This window comes from Balaenoptera ricei, chromosome 16 (genome assembly GCF_028023285.1).
Source record: "Balaenoptera ricei isolate mBalRic1 chromosome 16, mBalRic1.hap2, whole genome shotgun sequence".
NCBI lineage: Eukaryota > Metazoa > Chordata > Mammalia > Artiodactyla > Balaenopteridae > Balaenoptera > Balaenoptera ricei.
This window is the reverse complement of record NC_082654.1, coordinates 37,385,984-37,401,912: the sequence shown is the minus strand read 5'-3', so window position 1 is coordinate 37,401,912 and position 15,929 is coordinate 37,385,984. Positions and strand designations below refer to the sequence as shown.

Below are 15,929 nucleotides of genomic sequence, written 5' to 3'. Positions count from 1 at the left end.
TCTCCCCTTCCCTCTCCTCACTGGTAACCACTAGTTTGTTCCTTATATATGTGAGTCTGTTTCTTTTTTGTTATATTCACTAGTTTGTTTCATTTTTCAGATTCCACATATAAGTGATATCATACAGTATTTGTCTTTCTCTGTCTGACTTATTTCACTAACCTAATACCCTCTAGGCTCATCCACGTGGTTACAAATGGCAACATTTCATTCTTTTTAATGGCTGAGTAGTATTCCATTCCATCCACACAGCACATCTTCTTTATCCATAATGATAGCTAGTATTCATTAAGAACCTATTATGGGCCAGGCATTCCTGGACTATAAATCTTGTCCGTGGTTTTGCACCTGTTCTGCAGAGCTCTAAGATTCCATGGAGGGTCTCAGGAAATGCAGTGAAGAGCCAAAGGGAGACCAATGAGTTCACATGCAGGGCTGCTTCCTCTTCTTCAACTAGATCAGTTTTGCTTTTACCTGTTTAATATGTTGATCCTCTACATGAGATTTTGTTTGAAAAGTAGTATGTCTCTCAAAAATGTCAGAAAACGGGCTTCCCTGGTGGCGCAGTGGTTGAGAATCTGCCTGCCAATGCAGGGGACACGGGTTCGAGCCCTAGTCTGGGAAGATCCCACATGCCGCGGAGCAACTAGGCCCATGAGCCACAACTACTGAGCCTGCGCATCTGGAGCCTGTGCTCCGCAACAAGAGAGGCCGCGATAGTGAGAGGCCCGCGCACCGCGATGAAGAGTGGCCCCCACTTGCCGCAACTAGAGAAAACCCTCGCACAGAAATGAAGACCCAACACAGCCATAAATAAAATAAATAAATAAAAATTAAAAAATAAACAGGAGCTGTTGTTTAAAAAAAAAAAAAAATGTCAGAAAACTTCTACAGAGATATTGGATCAATATGGCAATATAAACAAACACATGTTCAACCAGCCTTCCTCTCCTGATCTAAACCCTAAAACTAACCTAAAGGATATATATATATATATATCTGTAGATATATAGATATTTGAAGATCATGTTGACTTACAAGATGAATTGCTCTAAATGGATCAAAAGTTCTGCAGAAACTGCTGAAAGACAGAAAGTAGAACTGGGATAACACTGAAGGAGGGACCCACTGCCCAACACTAAAGAAGAGGGCAACTGTAAGTTGTGAGTCAGGCTTCAGTACTGCTCCAAGCTTGGAGAAAGCGCATACAGGGACAGGAGGCAGTCCCAAACCAACATTCAGTGTGATTTGGGTAGCATTACAGCAGTAGGAACGATCAGGCAGTTCCTCTTCTCCTCCTTCCACCTGTGCTACGCAGCAAACAGCAAAGGCAATTCCAATGGGACCCCCTGGGCATTATAAGCAGGATAGTAACCAAGAGGTGTGTGTACCCCAAAAGAAAGTGGGAGTTCCCGTGCCCAGAAGACGAGCTACTGATCCGCTCAGTCTGGTAGTATGTCCTGCCTCTCCCCTATAACCACAGGAAGCAGAAACATTGAACAGATACGCACTCAGACATACAGGCAAGGCTAAGAGACAACTGAAAATGCAAACAGAAGGACAACCGAGAAATCACCAAACATTTGAAGAAAAACAAAGAGCAGTCCCAGAAGGAAAGAATGGAGGGAACGAAGAAGAGGAAATATTCAAAAAACAACAGAATAAAACAGCTTATTGTCAATGAAAGACATGACACCTCCAATGAAAGGCCCCATGAGTGCTGCTTAGAATGAATAGAAAAACAAACAAACAAACAAACAAACCCCAGATCACATCTAGACACTTGATGGTAACATTTCAGAAAAGCTCAATTAGTAACTTGCTTTTCTGTTTCTATTCAGTCTCCTAAAATTTGGTCACTTTATTGGACAAAGAAATTTTTTTGGTATTGTCTGCCAAGATGATGTGAGTTGGAATACTTATAGCAAAGGAACCTGATACTCTTGGCTGTTTGACTGACACAGCCAGTAGTTGAGCCCCATGCTGGATAGTGTGAAGATGTGGCAAGAAGAGGCTGGATAGGCTAAATTTATAGTCATTGAATATAGATGTTTCTTTTTGTTCCAAATGATCTGTTTGGTATTTAATCTGCCTAGTTACTTATTGCCCCACAAGTAATCAGAACAAATGAAATAAAACAACCCATTTTGGATCTGTCCCAAACACTACTACAAATATCCCCTAAATATCCACTCATTTGAATGGTTTTGTTTTTTTTTAACAGCTCCACAAATTGTACATCCCAACTGTGACTCAGAATTATTGTTAATCAAGTTCAGAATTAAAAACGTGTTTTAGACATTCTACTAAAATATTTCCTTCAACTTAGAAAGAATTCATTAGAATTTTGAATGCCTTTTAAGCGTTTGTGGTTTGGGCCCTACATCATGTGTTATTTTATGAGTTCTTTTTGGAGAGCCAGCTTTTCTCCCTCATTCTTATCATCCTCTTATCATATTTGTTCAGATCTTCATCGAACATCTAACATGAACTGAAGATTGTTGATTCAGTCCCAAGTCTTTCGTCTTTTTCCATTAGGTGCAAGAGCAGTCCTTAGGACTGAGGAGTTTACAAAAATGAGTAAAGCACAGTTCCTGTAAACCCAGAAGTGTTTAAAATCTAGTAAATAAATATGAGAAATGTATAAAATCCAATGAGGATTCTCTCCCTCAGGAGAGAAAAAGATCATATTTGTTATGATTTGGCCATGCTCATGTTATTTTTCTACATTGGTCTCTCCTGTAAGATTGTAATAATAACTACCATTTATTGGTACCTTCTGTACCCAAGAGAAGCTGGCATTTGATGACCTAGATGGGTGGGATGGGGGGAGGAGTGGGAGGGAGGTCCAAGAGGGAGGGGGTTTATGTATACATATAGCTGATTCACTTCGCTGTACAGCAGTAACTAACACAACATTGTAAAGCAACTATACTCCAATAAGAAAAATAAAAAAAAAGAAAGAAGCATCAGACTCAGAAAGGTCCGTTGACCTTGCCCAGTGTCACAAACTTCTAAGTGACAGAGCCTGGAATTGACCCGTCTACTTGACCATAAAGCCCTATTTATTTTTCCCCCAACTTAAACATACTCTTTCCTCTGTCTTGAGCATACATTCTATGTTCCCACCTCTCCCTTTACTATGGTCCATTCTCCTACTTTAGAAAAGAAAGGCATACACTCACTTATCTGGAATCTTCTTACGGTGCATTGTCCCAAGAAGTAAAAATCTCCTGGTTACCTACGAAAGGGACAATTCAAATGACTGGGGAAGCCTCCTTGAATAATTAATCAAAGCACATAAAAAAACTGCCCAATGCCTGTCTTCCTTATACATACTTCTGGTAAGAGCAAAATGTTGCTTTAGAACCAGGGTATTTTGGCTGATGTTGGGATATTCTGAATTAAATCAGAATGGGTAGTGGGGGTGACTGTACTTCTGCCCTTTTTGGACTACAATCAAAGAATGCAATGCCCTTGAAAATTCTATGAGAGCAAAGCAAACACAGCTTAAAAAATTTTTAAAGGAAAGCAATTCTTTTCAGATATTTAAAAAATACTCATCCTGGCACTTGTCATTAGCTAGAAAGAAAAGCACCTTCAAATAGCCTATGAACAGTGGTGGTAGCGATGCCGATTATTTTTCAGTGTAACTGGATTTTTTTAGGAATACCAACTTTTTAAAGATACATTGATTAACACCCACAGGTAAGATTTTTACAAGATTTTTCTCAGATTAGTTGTATATAATCCAATAGGGAGCTAAACCCTATTTTATCAAATCTAGATCATGAGATATTTATTCCGATTATAGTACATTCCCATTTTATTTCATCTTCTGAATTATTTACTTTTTACTATCTCCTAATAACAGCACGTGAATTTGCTAGCTGCTGGACCAATTAGTTATTAGCTATGTGACAGGGATGGGCTACGTGCTCATCAGCTGGGCTTCTTCTTCCTGAGTGTGCAGGAAAACCACATTTCCCTTTCTCCCCTGCAGTTAGATTGAGGCCACATGCCTGGGTTCCTATCACAGGAACATGAGCAGAAGTAATGGACACCACTTTCCAGGCCTAGTTATAAACTCCCCCAGCACCACTATTCAAGCTCTCTTTTTCCCTTCTGCTGGGCCCATGGAGGTCAATATTGCAGATTACCAGATGAAAGGAACCAAGCCGCTGTTTTGAAGACAGCTGCCCCAGAGTCACCCTACTCTCACTGGGGCTATGAAATGAATGATAAATAAAACAGTGTGGGGCTTTCCTGGTGGTGCAGTGGTTAAGAATCCGCCTGCCAGTGCAGGGGACACGGGTTCGAGCCCTGGTCCAGGAAGATCCCACATGCCACAGAGCAACTAAGCCCGTGCGCCACAACTACTGAGCCTGCGCTCTAGAGCACGCGGCCACAAGTATCGAGCCCACGTGCCATAACTACTGAAGCCCGTGCGCCTAGAGCCCGTGCTCCGCAACAAGAGAAGCCACCGCAATGAGAAGCCTGTGCACCGCAGTGAAGGGTAGCTCCCGCTCGCCGCAACTAGAGAAAGCCTGCGAGCAGCAACCAAAAATAAAATAAATAAATTTATTAAAAAAAAATTAAGAAAAAAAGCAGTGTGGAGTTATTTTATTTTTTTTACAGCAGCTAGCTTTAATTACCCTGATTAATATAAACAGTGTATACTTTTATTAAGCATCTCAGATTTCGAATCATGTATTGTACATTTCCTAAAGAATATCATACCTGCTCTCATAGGTCTTGATTCATACATAACTTCTACTCTTAGCTGGATACTACATTGTATTACTGCAAATTAAGTAATGAAAAATGTATTACTTTGTTTCAATTAACTAATGTAAAATTAATTATATGAGAGTTATATCATTTTAATCTTGATTGCTTTTAGAAATACATTGTACAACATGGATTCTGTAACTTACTTCTCAGTGTTTTTGATACGATTCCTTAAAAGAAATATTAACACATCTGAACTGAAAAATAAAATAAGACTTTTTTTGACAGAAAATAAGTCAGATTTTAGTGATCAGCTTGCAAATGAGGACTGGCTTTGTCAATTAGGTCATATGGCTTTGTCATTTGTGGTCTGGTTGACCACAGGATAGGAGCACTTTCCATGTATTCAATGAAAGAAAGCTTTAAGTTTTGACATAACTATATTTAAAACATGTGATAAAAGTTTGTAAAAAATATTGTACTACCACAGATACTGAAATAAATATCTCCAATTTTTACTGAGTAAAAACTTAAATGAAGTGCTGCTGGGTGAAAGAATAAAAGGTATAATTAATAGTCACTTGATAATCTGTGACAAAGCCTTTTTGGTACAGTTTCAGAGACTGAGACTCTAATGTCTGTCTAATTAAACCCTTTATAAGTCAGATGGCTTCTAATTCATAGCTTTCAACAAAACTAAAAAGAGGACCTAATTGAATTATTAGCTGATAAATCTTTTAAGTAATTCTGGATAATAAATCACTCTATTATTTTTGACATCAAATTTGACAGAATTTCAAAGAATTGGGTGACATTGCCATAATTAAATTTTCTATTCTTATATTATTATTGTGAAAAACATCAATAGAATAGAAGTGGTACTCTGTCCCATTTTAGACATAATTAATATTCTTCCATGAGTACCTGAACTAATGGAAAAATAAATCCCCATTAATTTCAATAAGCGGTATATCCCTGAAAATTTCTACTTATGTGTTTGGCAATTATAAAAAATATTTAATATATTTATATTGTTTTAACCACTTGTATAACAATAATAATTATAACTACAGAAGTACTCTTTTTAACTTAGAGGGAACTAAAAAAATTAAAATCTATATCAGTACTTTTGCTTGAGACACATCATAAGGTGATCAATGAAAGACTTCTTGAGCACAAACACTTCTACATTACGGTAAAAGACTTATATTAGGGTGAAAAACTGGGGGAAATGGAATGCAAAGGAGTTCAGAAGTAAAAAGAAACAACGCTCATTTTCTGATTGCTAAAGAAGAGTTCATGTATTTTTAAAAAACGTGTGCTAGTCTCAAAGTTGCTAACATGCGATCATACTCTAATTATTTATAACTTGATATTTTTTCTTGTGTATCTATTTTTTAAAAATTGGTTATGTTCTATATATTCTATGTATTGGTTATATTCTATGTTCTATGTATTCGTATTCTGGCTCTGCCACTCACCTATGACGAGAGCTTGGGTATGTGCTTATCTTTTCAGGGCCTTGGCTTCTTTTTTTCCCTATAAAATGTGAAAGTTGAACCACATCATTTGCAGGCCCCCTTACGTCTCTAATATTCTATAACTCTGTGACTAAAGACTCAGAAATATTCCTTTAGATGACTGAAAACAAAAAGTATCCAAATATGCATTTCCTCTTTTTCCCCTTTCTCATTTTCCTTCTTCCCTCCCAATACCACTAAGGCCCTGTTGGCATAGAGCAAAGATTGTATGTTTTGAGGGATTTACTAAAATTGGTCTCATTATGTATCAATTAATTACAGTAATTCATTGGCTTCCCTCAACCAAAAAATAATCAAACTATTCATGACATCATTATTCTCCCTAGTAATCGAAATCTGAAAAGCATATAATAAAGATAATATTTTCTAAAATAAAAAGATGATATTGGCACGATCCTGCTTCCTCCTTTTGAGGAAGCTAGAATCTTGAAATAGCTCATCAGAAATAGAAGTCTTTAGAATAGAAAAGTTGACCAGAAAGGCTATAATTGTTGTTAAAAAATATGTATGTGAGGTCCACTAGCACCGCCTTGTGCTATTTATAAAACAATGCAAGATATGATGTATAAATAGTACTATTTTGGTTTTAAATATTTCCACTTTGGTAACAGAATGTTGTGGTTTTTCATATGTGCAGTGAGAAAAGGTCCTGAAATATTAGTGCTGTGTTTTTCTTTCTTGCCCCACACTTCTGTGTAGTTACATGTACCCATGTTGACTTGTGGACAACTGAGATTGTTAGATCAGGGATTCAAAGAGAAAGAGACATTTAATATTCAATTGACTGACTTCCACAAAAGGGCAGAGTAGAGGAGGGAGCTCATGTGAGATGGTTGCTGACCAACCTGGAGAGCTACGTGGAAGGGAGGCCAGTGACTGCAGCCCATCCCCACCATTCATGTGCGCATGCCTCTCTGTGTAGAAGAGCCACAGGTGCTACTGTCATCACTGTCAGGTCATCACAGCACCTGCACTCGGCTTCTTAGCTCATCCAGGTGAAGGATGTCCACCTGTGTCCTACGACTTTGGTAGCCTCCCACGTGAACTGCTGTCTGTTGAATTTTACCCTTGTTAACAGGACACAAAACATCTTTTCAAAATCCTTCACCACCAGAGGACATTGAAAATGAAGAAGAAAGAGAAGCCACAGTTTTGGCACTTGGAAGAGTCTGGACTGGGAAACCCATCTCTGGTGTATGTGTGTGTGTATATATATTTACATGTATATATTTATACTGGAGAAGTATTAGGGTCTTAAGACTAAATGAGATGGCATATAGGAAAATGCACAGTTCTAATTCATCTATACATCCAATTAATAAAATTTTATTGAATACCTAATGAATATTTATTGAGCACCTACTATGTGCCAGGCACTGTCCTAGGTACTAGGGACATAGTAAACAAGATGGATGAGGTCTCTGTCTCATAAGTTTGCACTGTGGTGGGGGAAGACATAGTGTAAACAGATAAATAAGGTAATTTCAGTCACTGTAAGTGTCACAAAGAAAGTAAAAGAGGCCAATTGGATAGAAAATGACTGGTTGGAGGGTGAAGGGAGCAACTGCAGGGAGGGTGGGCAAAGACAGCCTCTTTGGGGAGGGTAACACTGAATAATGAGGAGGACTTAGTCATGCAGAGACATTTGGAAGGAACAGATAGAGGGAACAGCAAGTGCAGAACCTCTCAGGCACACAGTAGTTTAGCATGTTTTAGAAAGATGGCAAATGATGCAACCTCTGCAGACTCAGGAGTGGGGAGCCTCCTTCACTAAGATGATGGGGTCTTACAGCTGGCACAGAGTAAGTGCTTAATAAAGAAATGTGTCTTTGCTCTGACACATTACATTAGAAAATGTTTACTACATATTTAAAAAGAGTTTATAACGAAAAACTTCCCCTGCCCCCAGCTCCAGCCCTGCTTCCCAGAAGCAATCACCCTTATAATTTACTTTTGGTTCTTCTGACATATCTTTGAATATAGCATACTCCTAATGTTATTTCTTCCTGTATCAATTATAGATATTATCTATTTACTTCCTACAATGACAGAGAAGCATTTAGCCAAGAGAATTATGGTTATTTTTCTGCCTCTACTGGTTACCTTTGCACCTATAAATAATAAACTTCTATGTCTTGTCCCTTCATATCTTGACTCCCGGATCATGAGACTGAGATATTATAGACCTAATTCTTTCTGCTGCTTCTCTTCCTCCACTCTTCCCTCCATGTCTCTGCTGGGCACAGCCTCCTATGCCCTATAAACTTTAGTAGTTCTAACTCTTTTTAGCAGTTATACAGGGCTCTTCAGGCTCTAGGTCCCACCTACTTTTTTCATCTCCTGACATTATCCACTCTCGTTATACTCACAGTTTTACTGAACTATGCACTTACAGTTTTTGTAAACTTTTGTGTGCTCTTGTCTTTTTTCTCCTCGCCTCATATGTTTTCATTGCCGGGAAGGGCTTCCCTCTGCAATTCACTGGCAAATCCCATTCATTCATTTTAGCCTACATGCCACTTTATGAGATCTTCCTTGCTGGATGCCATTTATTAAATACAAAAAATATTTATTCAATGGCTGTTATATGCAAGGCACTGTTCTAGGTGTCAGGGCTATAGTGGTCCTAGACAGACATTCATGAGCTTGCATTCCAGTGACTTAATAAGCAGACTTAATAAAAATAACCACCATGATGAAACACACGATGTGTCAGGACTTTACTAAATAACTCACAAATTCTATTTTAATCCTCACACCTTTATGGGACTTTAAGAAGTTAAATATCCTTCCTGAGGTCACTTCCTGTAAGTGGCTGAGCTTATACTCAAACTCAAATCTGCCTAACTTCAGAGGTGTCACTCTTAAATCATACCCATTCTGCAGCTATTACTCCTTGTACACTTCTACCATAACATTTGTCATACTGTTTTGAAACTGTGCATGGAGTTCCCCACATAAACCACAGGACATAAAAGAATTATTTGTGTGACTATTTTTTCAATTTTCTCAGGATGGTACAGAAGTAATACCATTCTAGAGACACAGGAGTGAAATTAATGCATTACATACAGTGGGTGCCTTAGGGAATTAGGGATTAACTCTTGAAATCTCAGACTGAGAAAGGCTTGCTCTAAACTGAAGACGTCTTAAGGGTAGAGATATCTGCTGCGTAATGGGTGCTCGATAAATGTTCATTGAACCTTTCATTCAAACCTTTGTAATCAATACATACTGAGTTTTGGGGTTGAAAAACTATGTTAGTCCTGCGTTTGAAGGTGGCTTTGCAGCAGGAGCTAGGCACTCAGTCTTTTTAATAGAATTCCAAGGGTGTTCAGTCCAAACTTTAAGAGGCAGTAGAATGCAGTGGTTAATTGCACAAACTCTACAGCCTAACTACCCAGATTCCAATTCCAATTCCACTGTTTACGGTTTATACAACAAGTTATTATTTAACATGTGCCAGCCACTTTTATAAGTACTTTACAAACATTACCTGAACTAAACCTAACACCTCCATGTAGCAGATACCTTTACTATTCCTCAATAGTGCCATGTCTCAGTTTTCTCCTCAGTTAAATGCAGGATACTAATAACAAAATATAGGGTATGTAGGATTGAATGAGTGTAAAGTGCTTAGAATAGTATCCGGCACATAAAAAGTTAGCTATTACCACCAGTAGAGGCTGTGACCATCGGCTTGATGTAACTTAACAATTTTTTCCTCTTATGTTAATGTTCACTTCAAGGGAATTATTTGGAATGGGGACTAAATCTTAAGCATCTCCCAGTCAAGTTGGTTCTACGTTTCTAAGGGAAAACCCAGTGGCTGGTGCTGAAATGGAAAACGTAGGAAAAAAATACCTCTGAAATCCGTCCAGTCTTCTGCATCTGCTCAGGCATCTCCCAAGTCCACATTATTGTCATCTCTTGCTGGGATGCCTGCAATAGCCTCCTAGCTGGTTCAACGGCATTCTCCTTGGCTGCCTTTATTCTCTGCTCCAGGAGATTAACCTTTTCAAAACACAGAGGCAAATCGTATTGTATAGTGCGCACACTTACAACAGTCCATTGATTTCTCATTGTTCTTAGAATAAGGACCCAAATCAGTAACTTAGCTGACTAAGTCTTGTGGGATCTAGCCTTGGCCCGTCCCTCTCCGTGGTATCCACCCACCCCAGCCACATCAGTCTTCGTTCACTGTTCAGCAAATATTTGTTTGATCACCATGTATTTATGGAGTCATTGAGGATACATCAGTGACAAAGAGAAACACAGTTTTTGTACTCATAGAACTTACCTTTAGGAGGTGGGAGAACAACAATGGCAACAAAAACCAGACATATAGTAATTATTATAAAAAATATAATAATTGCTGGTTGTAAAAAGTAGGAAAATGGAATTGAGCCTGCAAATAAAAAGAGGGTCATTTGAGATAAGATGGACAGAAAGTCTTCTCTAAGCAGGTAATATTATATAGATGAGATGTAAAGGAGGAAGAGAAGTGAGCCACATGATGAATGGGGAGGAGAGAATTCAGGTGGACAGAACCCATGCAAAGGTTCACATATGCTGGAACAGCCTGGCGTGTTTGAGGTACCCAGAGTAGATCAACTCACTGCACAAAGGTAAGAAAGTGGGGAGTAAGATTGGCTGGCGCCTGGTCCTGTAGGGCCTGGTAGGCCATTGTAAAGAATTAGAAAGTTTTTTCCCTCTTCTTTTTATTTTAGAAAAGCTCCAAGCTGTTTTTAAAAGTTGAAAGAGTGGCACAATGTACATCACTATACCCTTTATTTAGATCCACAAATTATTAACTTTTTGCCACATTTGCTTTTTTGGTTCTATTTTCTCTGTTCTCTGTTCTTTTGTTCTCCCTAACATCTTTCTATTTTGTTTTTGTTTTATTTTTCCCCCAAATCTTCTGAAGGTAAGTAGTTGCAGACACTGTGACACTTTGCCGCTAAATACTGAAGCAAACATATCCCCCAAACAAAGACATGCTTCTACATAGTCACAAATTATCACACGTCCAAAATTTAATACTGATTCAGTATCACGTACATTGTAGTCCATATTTATATTTCCACAATTGTCCACAAATTGTTTTTTGCAGTTACTTTTTAAAAAAATCTATGAACCAATCAAGATTCATGAATTTCATTTAGCAACATCTGTCTCCTGACTAAAGCAATCCACCACCTTTTGCTTTTCTCTTTCCCGAACACTGACATTTTTGAAGAGCCTGGGTCTGTGGACTTGTAAGATGCTCTACCTTCTGATTGTTTCCTTATGATTAGATTCAGGTTAAACATTGCTGGCACAAATAGTACCAGGTGATAGATAGTCCCATTACTGGTGATGTTGTTTCCTCACTTGATTAAGGTATGTCTCATAAATAAATCTCTACATTGTAAAGTTACCTTTTCCCCTAATTAAGAGTTAATCTCTAGGGTGATTCTTTGAGATAGTGTTAATATCCTGCTCCCCAACAACCTTTTAGCCAATGATTTAGCACCCTTTATCCATTGTTTTAGTATTCTTTGATAAGCTTTATCTATGTCAATTTTTACAATGGGAGTTGCAATATGGGGAATATTTTAATTTGTTATTCTTTTTGCATTCATTAACTGGCATTCTTGTGTAAAGAAGAGCTTTTCATTGTTAGTCCTTTTCTCCCCCATCCATCCCCCTAACGAAGAGGACTTAAAAAATTAAACCGGTTTTAATCTATTACCATCATTATTCTTATTCTTTTTGACGTTCAAATTGTTCCAAGCATGGTTAGTGGAAGCCCCTTTAGGCCAGATCCAGTGTCCTTTTGAAATGACCCTATTAATCTCTAAGGACTTCTTTGCTTTCTGACAAGAATGTTCTAGGCTCACTTTATAATTTCCCTGCTCCAGTCCTGGAATCAGCCTTTTCTCCAAGGAGTACTGGTTCTTTTTAGTGATAAATGGTATTTAGAAACCATTTGGGTGGCTTGGTCCTAGGGGTGCTCATTGTTACTGGGGTGCCAGGGCTTCCAGGCCTTCAGGCCCTCTCAATGGACCCAATTAAGATAAAAAAATAATAATAATAATGTCATTCTACTACCAACTCAAATCCATCATCATGGGGTTCTTCCTTACTTTCTATCATACCACATTTGTTATTTCCCTTCTCCCACAGTGAGAACCCTGGTACCAAACAACATGAATATATTTACTCCTTTGCTTTTTCCTATAACACATGTATAATAGATTCAAAATTACTAAACCAATACCCCTTTCAACATCAAACCTACTAAACCAAGTTACTGATTTCTTTGCATTTCTTTTGCTCTTACATTGGACCCCACAACTCCTAACTCCAGTATATAGAGGACTATGCTCAAGTTAATTGAACAAGTTCTTTTTCTCTGTGTGGCTATGCTGACAATTTGATATACAGGTAAGTTCATCTCTTTCTTTGTGTTAAATTTTAGGGCTTGCTTTTACTTCTATTGTTTTAGATTTAATTTTTTGAAACGGCAAAACTCTTTTTTTTAAATTTATTTTATTTATTTTTGACTGCATTGGGTCTTCGTTGCTGCCCGTGGGCTTTCTCTAGTTGCGGCGAGCGGGGGCTCCTCTTCATTGCAGTGCTTAGGCTTCTCATTGCAGTGGCTTCTCTTGTTTTGGAGCACAAGGTCTAGGCACACGGGCTTCAGTAGTTGTGGCACATGGGCTCAGTAGTTGTGGCTTGCGGGCTCTAGAGCGCAGGCTCAGTAAGGTTCATGGGCTTAGATGCTTTGCGGCATGTGGGATCTTCCCGGACCAGGGATCGAACCCATGTCCCCTGCATTGGCAGGCGGATTCTTAACCACCACGCCACCAGGGACGTCCTGTTCTTTTTAAAAAGAAGTTTATTCAGAGAGCCACACTCCCATCACTAATCCTTGCAAAATATTCCCATCCCCTATAGATAACCATTTTCAACTAATTTTCTGTTTTATAGTTTTTGTATTTCTATCTTCAAAAATAGGCCAAAAATGGGTGTGTGGTATACATACATATAAGTATGTAGACTCTCATTTCTCCTTCTTGCTTACACAAAAGTTAGCATACTTTGTATATTCTTTTGCACCTTTTCTTCACTGAACCATATAAATATGATTTTATTCTAAAAATTCATTGAAAGGCTTTAAGCTAAGGACTGACATGATCATTTCCATTTTAAGATTGGTTTCGTTGCCCTATAAAGAATGGAGAACAGGACCTGAAGCAGGTAGACCAGATGGGAGGCTGCAGTGGTCGGAGCAATGAAAAGGGAAAGGAGCATTTATTTCACTTACAACACAAAAGTACAACAGATACATTTATGAGCTGGATGAGAGTGGTGAGGGAAAAGGAAGACTCAAAATGATTCTTTCTCATGAGTAACTGGGTAGATACATGGTGGTGTCATTTACCGAGACAGAGATTTGGGAGGAGAGGCTTTAAGTTTTGGAATGAAAAATCAAGGTCCCATACTGAATATGTTAAGTTAGAGATGTCTGTTATACATCCAGGTGGAGATGGTAAGTGGATAATGAGATATTTGCATTTGGTTGAAGTTCAGAGGAGAGGTCTGGGGAGGATAAGGAATTTAGGAGTTATCAGTATAAAGATATTTAAATCCATGGGAGTTGATGAGTTTGCCAAGAGGAATACTGTAGAGGAGAGAAAAAGGTGGGGGAGAGGGGAAGCTCAAAACCAAGCTCTGAGGATTCCCATAATTTAGAGCTTAGGTAGAAGAGACAAAAGGAGACTAAGCTGGGCAGCTATTAAGGTTAAGAGTAAACAAGGAGAGAATGACCTTTTGCTGACCCAGAGACCAAGTGAAGTTTCAAGGCTGAAACATTTAACTGTGTGGATGAAACAAACTGTGTGGAATGCTTCTGAGAGCTAGAATAAAATAAGACAGAGAATCCATTGGATTTTGTATAGTATTATCCTGCCCCTGTGCCTGGTATTACGTTCCCTAGGCCTGGAGTACTTACTCCTCTCCTTTTTAAACCTATTTAACGCCGAATGACCCTTGGAGATCCAGATCAAACATTATTTGCTCAGGTTCCCCTGTGACACAGTCTTACAGCTCTAAACATTTCTTTCAAACCACTCAGTACAGTTGTAATTTCTCAATTATTTGTCTTTGCAATTTTTTCTCAATTATTAGAATATAAGCTCCTGGAGGGTTAGGGTCTGTTTTGCTGAACATAAATAAATGTAGCACCTGGAGGGCTCAAGAGCTGGAAATCAGTAACAGCTAGTAAAAGCAATAAAGGCATTATGAGGTACGGCAGGAAGGGCAGATTTAGGGGTAGAAGTGGAGACTTTGACACAGAGGCCCCTAAAGACTTAAGTTCCAGCCGGAACAGTAAAACACAGTTTTATTCTATCTTCCCTCCTTTCTTCCCTTTCACACCTACTTTCTCTGTTCATTTTTACTCCTGGTCCTGCATCCTCTTCTCTACTCCAAACTGGCTCACCACAAATATGATTCTTTTGTGGATAAAGAAGGCAAACTGAATAAGGAGACAGTGGGAAGTTAGAGAAGGAAGGGGGAGGTTATGGGAAATATAAATATAGAATAAGAAAAGGAAGACAGTAAGCTCATCAAACCAGGTACTATTCTACAAATGCTACTAACCAAGTAAAAGAGTCAAAAATAAGATCACATGTGAGAGGGTGGGTCTTGAAGTCATTCAGCTGAGTTTAAAATCCCAGTTCCACCATTAATAGCTGTATGCCTTTGAGCAAATTACTTAATCATATGAACTCAGTTTCCTCGAAACCTATACAAGGGGCATAATAACAGTACCTACCTCACAGGGTTGTTCTCAGGATCAGTACGACAATCAGTTTTAAACGCTTAGCACCATGACTGGCACAAGGTAAATGCTCAATTAACGTTAGCAGTTACTTTTCTTTAAAATGAAGTACAGCAAGGAGAGATGGCCTAAGTAGTAAATACTTGTCATATGACTGTAATAACACCGCATCAAAAGAAGAGGATCACTTTAAAAGAAGCAGATAAGATGTACTGGCACTTACATTTCGGGCACTGCAAAGACCTTGCCTATGCATGGAAGATTGTCACAGTACAGCGCCTCACGCCGGTAGTTGCTTTATATTTTCAGAATGGCAAAAACAAAAAAACAAAAAGAGAAAGAATGCTTTTGAAAATCTTGTCTGGGAAAAATGTATCTCGTCCACGAGGGCCGCTGTGGACGACAGGTAGGATCATGCAGCGAAGGAAGTGACCCTCCGAGTGCGGGCAGCGCTCATTCTAAGTGACTCTCCCGATGCGGAGCCTATTCCGGCCCGCAAGGACAAGGCCCGCCATTCGTCCGCTGGTCCCTAGTGTAGTCGCGGGGCTAAGTGTAGCAGCTACCTCACCTCGGGGCCTCCGCCACGTCTTTATTGTCTCCAGGATGGAATCCGAGATCCGCGCCGCCGCCAACAGAGGGTGATACCCACCGCAGCCCCGAGGCAGCGCCCTACCCAGCCCGGCAAGCAGAGCCCCGCGGAAAGCTCCGCCCACTGGCCGCTCACCAGGCCGCTTCCGCCCATTGGTCGCCCGGCATTCCGAGACCCGCCCCCAAATTTGAAAGCTTCTCCCGGGAGCGGGTGGGAAGCCCACAGCTCTAGCCGGCGG

General features: G+C 39.3%; 1 protein-coding gene across 4 annotated transcripts in view; it reads right to left on the bottom strand.

The window, feature by feature from the left end:
- The window catches only part of PANK1 (pantothenate kinase 1), a 110,759-nt gene extending 94,957 nt beyond the window's left edge, over positions 1-15,802 (bottom strand). Inside the window, exons 1-4 of one of the 4 annotated variants that reach the window (XM_059900940.1) lie at positions 15,666-15,802; positions 15,326-15,397; positions 10,137-10,286; positions 3,186-3,241 (exon numbers count right to left, since the gene is read on the bottom strand). The gene's annotated coding sequence lies outside the window, so the exon portion shown is untranslated. The remainder of the gene's footprint in view (positions 1-3,185; positions 3,242-10,136; positions 10,287-15,325; positions 15,398-15,665) is intronic. The other 3 variants (XM_059900937.1, XM_059900938.1, XM_059900941.1) reach the window with 3 other exon arrangements.
- Between the last annotated feature and the right edge of the window lie 127 nt (positions 15,803-15,929).